Genomic DNA, 10,491 nt, shown 5'->3' on the forward strand with positions numbered 1-10,491 from the left:
GTCATACATTCACTTGTGTGACTCATGGTTTATCAGTGACCTCTGACCCCACCTTATCCCAGACCAGGACAGATGAGTTAATGATTGATTGGTCTGTCAGATCCTGAAGGTACTCTGATGACTGGTTGCCGCTTGCAAACACGTTTGTGGTCATATATGAGCTTCTAGAGCTCTCCAGAGAGATCATTACTGAGGGAAAGAGAGAGAGAGACAAGAAAGAGAGAGAGAGAGAGACAAGAAAGAGAGAGAGAGAGAGAGAGATGAGAGAGAGAGAGAGAGAGAGAGAGAGAAAGAGCGAAGGCTGTACAGGCAGACAATGACTATTTTACAGATATTGTGTAGAGTTTACCTGGGTTTCCATGGACTGGGTCACATATATAACAATACAGGATTGAAGAGTACCTGCTACTCAGTCTCACGAGGTTTCGTTATATAGTCACGTAATTTTTTTTATTCTTTTATTCATGATATTATCACGAATTTCCGCGTTTTTCCGTGATCGTATAATGAATTCCTGTTTTTATGTGATTATTACGTATTACTCAACTGTTTTGTCCTATTTTCTTACCATTGTCCCTTTAGTTTCGGGTTAGATTTAGTGCTTGCATTAGAATGTCACTTTATACATTGGTTTATATTTTTTCTGATTTATTTTTTTATGTTTAAGGTTAAAGTTGAGTTTGGGTAGGGATGTCATTTTATGTAAATCTAACCCTAAATCAAAGCGACAATGGTAAGAAAATAGGACAAAACAGTTGAGTAAATACACACGAAAACAGAAATTCGTTATACGATCACGAAAAAATGCAGAAATTCGTGATCCTATCACGAATAAAGAATAAAAAAATGACATGACTATATAACGAAATTTCATGAGACTGGGCTGCTCAGTAAATTATTCTGCATTCAGTCTGGAAATATCACAGAAGGTACAGAACACATCAATAAGAATAAAGACCCGGCGTCCCCAAAGACGGCTTTATAAAAGAGTAAACAAAGCAGATTTTTGACAACACCATTAATAATGACTAATGGAAGAAGTTTCTCATCCAGCGCCCAGCGTGAGGTAACTGTACACAAGAAATACACACACACACACACACACATAAAAAAACACCACAAAAACTAAACACTTAGTGCAAAGAGACGTAATTAGAGTCCATTTGTAGGTCTGCTGCACAGAAACAACATTAGACAAAAAGGTATTTTTAGTTAAGTAAAGAGGACTGCGTGTGTGAAACTCTCCATCTGTATTTTAACACAAAAAATAATTCAATGATTTTTAAAGGTAAGCATACTTGCAACTTTCTCTTGTTTGTAAGAAATGTTTTTGCATAAGAACATCAACTGGGGCATTAAATCTGAAGTGGATTATCTAAGATATCTGAGATCAGCCTGAAGCGTCTGCGCTCGTTCTCCATAAACAAACCCACCGACCGCCGCAGGATAATATTAAATGTTGAAGTGAGTGACACTCCATCTCTGTTGTAAACATGCGGCGCTGAATAATTCATTCACTTCAGTGACATCACAGAGTTACGCATAATAACGTTACAGGCCGTGCAGGAAATTAGATTATAACAGGAATTAGCATGTCATGAATATTCATAGTGCACTGTTTCACGATTGGTTGGGCCAAACGGAAGCTTGGTGAGATGAAAACAACAAGAGAAGGTGGTGAGTATTCAGAGTTATTTTAATCTCTTTGACAGCGTGACGCTAATGCTCGTACCACAGATTATTTACTTCTGCACATCCATGCTAAAGAAGGAGATAGGAGGCGTTAAAAAACAACCAGATGTTTCATAGCATCACAGAAAGACCATACAGCACTGGAGGATGCAGTGAAGGTTAGATCGTCTGAAGGTTCAGAAAACATCCCTAAAATAACCAACCTGTGACCACAGACATGCTCTCTCTCTCTCTCTCTCTCTCTCTCTCTCACACATACAAGGATCTCTGAAATGCCCTACTCAGATGACCTATTTTACACTCCATTACACATAAACCTCTCTTTTCTCAGTTTTTTTTTTCATCTCAAATAGACTCAAAGAAAATCTCATCATGTAAAGCACGTAAGAAATCTGCTTCCTATCATTTTAAACATCATTTGGCTCAGTGCAAGCATACAATGACCACCCGTGGTTACGAGTCATCCAAAAATATTTTTAACGGTATTCGGGTCGTGGTCGGTCGGGCCGTTTGAAATAAAGAAAAAATAATAAAATAATAAAAAATGCAGGCCAGGGAGCGGGTCGGGTACACTATTGATTTTTTTCTGCGGTCCGAGTTGCGGGCGGGTTAGTTGAAAAACGTTGGTCGGGTGCGGGTTGTAAATACACTGACCTGCACATCACTGATGCACACCCAAGGTGGTAAAGCGGCATTAATAATTCAATGGACCAGAGTCGATTATTCCCACTTAAACCATGGTTACCACAGAAATTCATCTGGTGGTTATTTTAATCTCTTAAACTCTGCGGACCTGCCGGCGAGTTCAAAACTGAATCATCACATTTATTTACAAAATTATAAAAGTTTTCTGTACATTTATTCATTTACTCCAAAATACGTAACATGAGGACTCTTTTAAAGTGCACCTATATCATTGCTAAAAACAGCGTTATTTTGTGTATTTGGTATAACACAATGTTTGCGTGGTTTATGGTTAAAAAAAGTTTTTGCATACCATACATTTTTGTATCTCCAGATTTCTCTCTTTTTGAAATGTACAGATTTAAAAAGCGCTTTGTCCCTGATTGGCCAGCTAATCTGTAGGTTGTGATTGGTCTGAATACCTCTGACATCAGCTGGAAATGTGACGCTCCTTACCATGTTTGAAAGATTCGGTTGCTAACAGGAGTTAACTTACAGGTTGTGGGAGGAATTATGATAATGTCGGTCTTTACTACATCACCAGTCCCAAAACGGTTGCCTACAATCTGTGTGTGTGTTGTAGTCCAAGAAAAGAGATTTACGTTGGAGATGATAACTCGCATCATCGTTTTCTTTGGGGTTTGTACCTTTTGCATATCGTTAACATGAACTAATACACACTTACACACCAAAGGACATGTAAAATCGAGATGATATAATAGTACTGCAGGTCAGGTGTGCGTTTATAGAAAAATTATGCATACCCATTAAACCTTGCTCAACCAATCACAATAAAGCATTCAACAGCCCTGTGGTATAAACATATACACTTCACTGCCCATCAGATTAAATGTTTAACTACCAATAAATAAAATATGTTTTAATAGAAACACACAAACACGTTTATTGTCTTACTAAGCCATGTGCGTGCGTGCGTGCGTGTGTGTGTCATTCATGTTTAAACAGTCAGGAGAGTACAACCATCTTTAACATGAACTGCACATCAAATTCATTAAGACAAAACCAAACTTGGTGTTTCTAGGAGACATTTCTTTTAAGAAACAAGCATCCAGCATTAAAGGTTAATTCTCAGTAACCCATCAGTCATGTCTGTTGTTGATGAAAGCCTCTTGACCAGTCACAATCTCTCACAAAACTTATAATATGAATAATATTTCAAAGCACAACAACAAACTTAATATGAATCCAACTTAATATGGATTTTACAGAAGTCTCTCATCTCCTTTCTGTCAAAACGTTCAGCATGTTCTCTTAAATTGTAAGAAGTGTCTGTATATGTAAGATTCCTAACCATACATTTCCCACAGATACAAAGACAATCACTGGACCTTTGACAACACAATGTGTAGTTATGACATCTACCAGAAGGGGGCAAACTTGAGGAGTAAAATGTGCCCTTCACCTCTGATCTCAGACCAGTGTGAGTAATAACTCCAATACTTTAACCATGAAGCAATGCAAATACATCAGAACCATAGCAGTAGTGTGAGGTGTGTTTAAACAGACTTAACCGCAAACACACACTTACATACACACACACACACACACACACACACACACACACACACACACACACACACACACACACACACACACACACACACACACACACACACATTCTGGTTTCCATGTTTTGTGGGGACATTCCATAGACGTAATGCATTTTATACTGTACAAACTGTATATTCTATTCCCCTTACCTGCCCCATTCCCTAACCCCAACCATCACAAAAACCTTTCTTGTACCTTAGATTTTCAATAAACATCATCTTGTTTGATTTATAAGCTTGTTTCCTCATCGGGACATCAAAATTTCCCCACAAGGTCACAAAAACACTGGTATTCCTATCTTTGTGGGGACAATTGGTCCCCACAACGTGATAATTACCAGGTACACACACACACACACACACACACACACACACACACACACACACACACACACACACACACAAATACTCTTAAACACACTTACACACCAGACACAACTCTCTTCTCTGTGTGCACCTGCATCCATCCAGAACAAATGAGTGAGAAATAAAACTCTCAGTGAGTATAAATAGCTCGTGTGAGAGAGGGGTTTAGTCCACGGACACATTTCAATGACCTACATATTCTCCTCATTCTTGCATCAAGAAACAAAGTATTATTGTAGCCTACACAAGTTTTCTGTGAAATATCTGCTCCTGTATTCATGAAAAATCTTAGAAATGTGGGCCTTTAAATGAAAGTAAATCTTCTAGTAAAGAAAGAAGTAATTCAGAAAGCATCTTAACCCTTAAATGAGATCTTAAGGTCTAAATTGTTAGGAGTATAGATGAGGACTTTTAAGAGTTTCTTTAGCAGCAGGGAAATAAACAGAATGCAAAAAGTGAGAAAAAATGTGTTTCACATAATGCATGACATTGAGTTAATAACAGACAACACATTATGCAGGGATCATGTTTGTGAAGACGTGCTAACATCTCCGACAGAAATACCATAGCGCCAGAAATAGAAATAATCACTACATTAACTACAGTAACAGATTCAGCAACTGAAAAAAAAATGCAACTATGCAACAGAGATGATTTGGGTCTGTTATACACTTATAAAAGCAAAGAGATCACACAAACTTACAGAACCTCATGTTGTGGATTTATTTTCAATACGTTAAGTATGACATTAAAGAAAACATACTGTATGCAAATATATAGAGCAAGTATGTGTGTAAAACTGGAAAAATTACATCTATAAATTGACAGTTTATAATAGAACCTACACTCACCTAAAGGATTATTAGGAACACCTGTTCTATTTCTCATTAATGTAATTATCTAATCAACCAATCACATGGCAGTTGCTTCAATGAATCTAGGGGTGTTGTCCTGGTCAAGACAATCTGCTGAACTCCAAACAGAATGTTAGAATGGGAAAGAAAGGTGATTTAAGCAATTTTGAGTATGGCATGGTTGTTGGTGCCAGATGGGCCGATCTGAGTATTTCACAATCTGCTCAGTTACTGGGATTTTCACACACAACCATTTCTAGGGTTTACAAAGAATGGTGTGAAAAGGGAAAAACATCCAGTATGGGCAGTCCTGTTGATGCTAGAGGTCAGAGGAGAATGGGCCGACTGATTCAAGCTGATAGAAGAGCAACTTTGACTGAAATAACCACTTGTTAAAACCGAGGTATGCAGCAAAGCATTTGTGAAGCCACAACACGCACAACCTTGAGGCGGATGGGCTACAACAGCAGAAGACCCCACTGGGTACCACTCATCTCCATTAAAAATAGGAAAAAGAGGCTACAATTTGCACGAGCTCACCAAAATTGCACAGTTGAAGGTAGAGTCAGAATTTGGTGTAAACAGAATGAGAACATGGATCCATCATACCTTGTTACCACTGTGCAGGCTGGCGGTGGTGGTGTAATGGTGTGGGGGATGTTTTCCTGGCACACTTTAGGCCCTTTAGTGCCAATTGGGCATCATTTAAATGCCACGGCCTACCTGAGCATTGTTTCTGATCATGTCCATCCCTTTATAACCACCATGTACCCATCCTCTGATGGCTACTTTCAGCAGGATAATGCACCATGTCACAAAGCTCGAATCATTTCAAATTGGGTTCTTGAACATGACAATGAGTTCACTGTACTAAAATGACCCCCACAGTCACCAGATCTCATTCCAATAGAGCATCTTTGGGATGTGGTGGAACGGGAGTTTCGTGCCCTGGATGTGCATCCCACAAATCTCCATCAACTGCAAGATGCTATCCTATCAATATGGGCCAACATTTCTAAAGAATGCTTTCAGCACCTTGTTGAATCAATGCCACATAGAATTAAGGCAGTTCTGAAGGTGAAAGGGGGTCAAACACAGTATTAGTATGGTGTTCCTAATAATCCTTTAGGTGAGTGTATTTTTATAAACGCTGCTTATTTCCTTTTTGGACAACCAACCAATCACAGTCTTCAAAAGAGTGTGTCATACATAGAAACAGGGTCAACTCCACCTCCTCACTAAGACAAAAGTTTTTGTCTTTTGTTTCTTTAAGTGTAATTTATAGTTGTGTGTAGGTTATTTACCATAGGTTATGCATAGGCTTTCTAAAGCTCTGCAGTCACACCCCAGCACCATAAACCACCAACAACCAGCACTTGCCCCCATTGAACACCACACCCCAGCACCATTAACCACCAATGACCAGCACTCACCTCTATTGACCAGCACACCCCAGCACCATTAACCACCAATGACCAGCACTCCCCAGCACCGTTAACCACCAATGACCAGCACTCCCCAGCACCGTTAACCACCAATGACCAGCACTCACCCCCATTGACCAGCACACACCAGCACCATTAACCACCAATGTCCAGCACTCACCCCCATTGACCAGCACACACCAGCACCATTAACCACCAATGACCAGCACACACCAGCACTGTGATTTTAGAAGAAATCAACCACAAAATCTACTCCAGTGTTTTTGTAAGATGAAGCAACTGTTTGTCAAATTTTACCCCAAACAACAGTCTGACAGATCTCCACAAACCAGATTTCATTCAGACTTTCCACAAACCGACTTGCAGAATCATGCACACATCAATTTAAAACACACAAAGAGTGCAGATTACAGCCAGCGATCTTCTCACGCGTACAAAAACAGCCTCAGATCTGAATCCTATACGTGTTTATCTGAACTTGTGCTTGTTGACACAGCAGCTCCTGAATGCATAATTGGTCTCTTACAAATGAAATCTCAACATTTAATAAGCGTTCGAAAGCCTTGAAGGGGTTTATCTGACGTCTTTAAATATGAGGGGAGGCGGTCGGATCATGCAGTGTGAAGCAATTAATTACGGTGAACTGCACAAACAAGACGTGCAGGTTTGTTAAACTCATTCTACAGCATGTCAAGACACAACTGAAGAACAACAGGCAAAACCACAATGTTTGTTAAAGCGCATGGTGACACAGACTAGATCAAATATTATGAGTACCTACCACACCTGTCAAATCAAAGAAACTCATAGCTTTTAAACTGTGCTAAAAATCACATCTCCATCAATGCAGGATTATTCACGAGGTGATATGATGTCCAGACTGTAAATCTGCTCATGTTTAATCCATGAGTCTGCTAGACAAAAACCAGTTGGATCTCAGCTGAGTCAACATTCACATTGTTTTACAAGTCATCAAATTATTTCAGGCTTTTATCCATGGAAATACAGGCAGATGGAAACGACTCTAAACATGAAAAAATCTATGGTGTTCAGCAGATGAAGAGACAGCAGAGGAAAGCAATGGGTTAAGTAGAAAACTTAAAAGCTTTAAATACAGAAAAACTCAAACTGAGAGACTGAGTTGTGTATAAACTTATAGACAAGAGACGCAGCACGATTTATATGAGGATATAAGACAGGGGTCTTCAACTTGGGACAGATTAAAAAAAGTAAATATGATGCGTGCCAAACTTTTAGCCCCATTTTTTACCTTTTTTTACCTATTATAAATATTATTATTTTTATTATGTGTGTTATAACTTATGTTGTTTTTGTTATTTTTTTATACAGGTCATTAAAAAGTTAAAAAACATTAAAAAACAAAAAAGACGCACACATCTTGTATCCAGCATTTTGCATTTTAAATACTGAAAACTCATTTTATTTTTTTTAAATCTTTCAAACAATTGCAGTGTAACATTGCAAAAGCCAAACATAAATAGTTCAACTATGATTATTGCACAAAAAAGTGCATGTATAAATAATCATCACATGTATTTTTGTATAGCACTAACTGTAATGCAGAGTTCTTAAACTGTTTTGTTTATAACTGTTTAACTTTCATAAATTGTTTTATTTCAAGTATTCACAACATATAATCAGTCTTCTCCTAATGATTTAAATTGCACTTCATGTTTTAATTTTTTATATTTTAAAGAAATATAGGCTAAACCGCCTTTCCATTGTGCACTAAATTCAGACGCGACTGTCAGAGTTCGCCCCCTAGTGGCAGTCGTGATGAAATTTCAGTTTAATCGTAAATCCGTGTGTTACCATGGGAGAGAAGCTCATTCCAGCGCAAGAGCCTTTAATCTATAAATATATATTCATACTTAATCATTTAAATATTAGTCATCAATCGTTTTTTAAAGAATTCAAGTGTTCCTTATACAGTAAAACAAAAAAATATTAATTATTTCGTACAAGTTAGTTTTTTTAAATGCATCCAAAGCTCAAATTGGATCCACACTTGGTTGTCAGCCCATGTAACCTCTTTTCTGACTCTCCTTCCGGTTTATCGGCCATCATTTGTCATGTACAGTGGAAAGGCAGCTTTAAAATAATCACGCCGATTTTAAATCAGACAAAGATGAGAGGCGGGCCAGATTTGGCCCACAGGCCGCCAGTTGACCAGCCCTGGATGATGACATGAAAATGCAGCCTATTTTTCCTAAGGAGTACAACTTAAACATATACACGTGCAAACATTTTAAACGTAATGTTGTCTGCTTTAGCATAATGATGATCTCAAAGCCAACAGACATGGACTAAAACTCATCAAACCATCATAGGGCTTTAATATCAGATGTAAATGAGAGACTCATTGAAACCCAATTAGATGGAGATGAAGACTGATGAGTTTGACAGTATAACTGCTCTATTGAGATGAAGGACTGCTGGTGAAAACGGTCACAAAAGTCTAATGAAAACCATGCGGCGTCTGTAAGTGTGGGGTCATTATCAGACTCCAGACATGATGCTCTGACAGACCTCTCATTATTAACAGTCTGACTCATAAATCTTCTTAATTAAGCAGCTCAGAGATCAAAGCAGCAGCTGAGAATCTAACTGGGCATTTCTCATGATGCTTAAAGGATTATAATCCCGCCCTGGATATATGATCAGTCATCAGTCAGATGATCACTATGATTGGTCAGGTAGATGGTACTCAGAAAGTATACATAAATAGTTGTTTTAATCAAAACTAAAGATAAAAATGTGTTATTTTTGTCCATCTTATGGTGGCTGTCTATTTTCAGATTGCACTGTACAGCATTGCACTGTAAAAATATATGTGTGTGTGTGTGTGTGTGGGTTTGCGTGTGTGTGCGCGTGTGTTTGTGTGTGATGAACTGATTCTTGTGAGCAGCTGTGTTGGCACTGAATCAGATTCAGTGTAAAATCTAGAGCGGATCATTTCAGACAGAGACGTTTATACTTGAATCACACTGATTCTCACAGATATAAATAGATGCACCAGTACACACACATACAAAACATAAAATCTGGAGACTATTCCCTAACAGGGTGGACATAAACTTTAAAAGCATATTGTCAGAAGGCAGGCAGACCTCTGACCTTGACTATAATCCGTGCTGCGGTGTTCGTTCATATTGATCTACTGTTTGTGTTTCACATGCTGAAAACAAATCAATAACCTTCAACATGACATCAAACAGGTTTCCCTAACCACACTTAATAATGGCAAACATGTTGATAGTTGACTAACTGTTGACTAACTGTTGACTAACTGTTGACTAACTGCTCAGAACACAAGGAGTACTTGCATATGTGGACTAAACACTTACTAAAGATTTCACCAGTAAGTTCAATAACTTCAAATCAACACATATTTCTCTTAACAAACTAAAACTAAACAAGAATGGAGAGTGTCACACAATAACACGATAGGGCCCTATTTTAACAATCTAAGTGCAGGGTCTAAAGTGCACGGCGCACAGTCTAAAATAGTGTGTCCAAATCCACTTATGATAATTTAATGATAGGAAAAATGGTGCATGTGCCTGGCCCACAGTCTAAAAGGGTTGTTCCTATTCTCGTAATGAGTAATGGGTGTGTTTTGAGTGTAATGTTTAATGAACCAATGATGAGAGTCTCAGCTCTCATCCCCTTTTAAAGCCAGCTGCGCTCACGCCAAGGCGAACTGCATATTTATATGACAGAACTTGTAAGCGGAAAAACTGTAAGCAAAAGAAGAAGATCACCAGTTTAAGTGAAATGGATATTTATGTAATTAAAGCTTAAAGCTTTGGTTCTCTTTAAACATCATTAATTCAGTTAGTAAAAAAGCTGTTTTAA

Source organism: Paramisgurnus dabryanus, chromosome 21 (assembly GCF_030506205.2).
Source record: "Paramisgurnus dabryanus chromosome 21, PD_genome_1.1, whole genome shotgun sequence".
NCBI lineage: Eukaryota > Metazoa > Chordata > Actinopteri > Cypriniformes > Cobitidae > Paramisgurnus > Paramisgurnus dabryanus.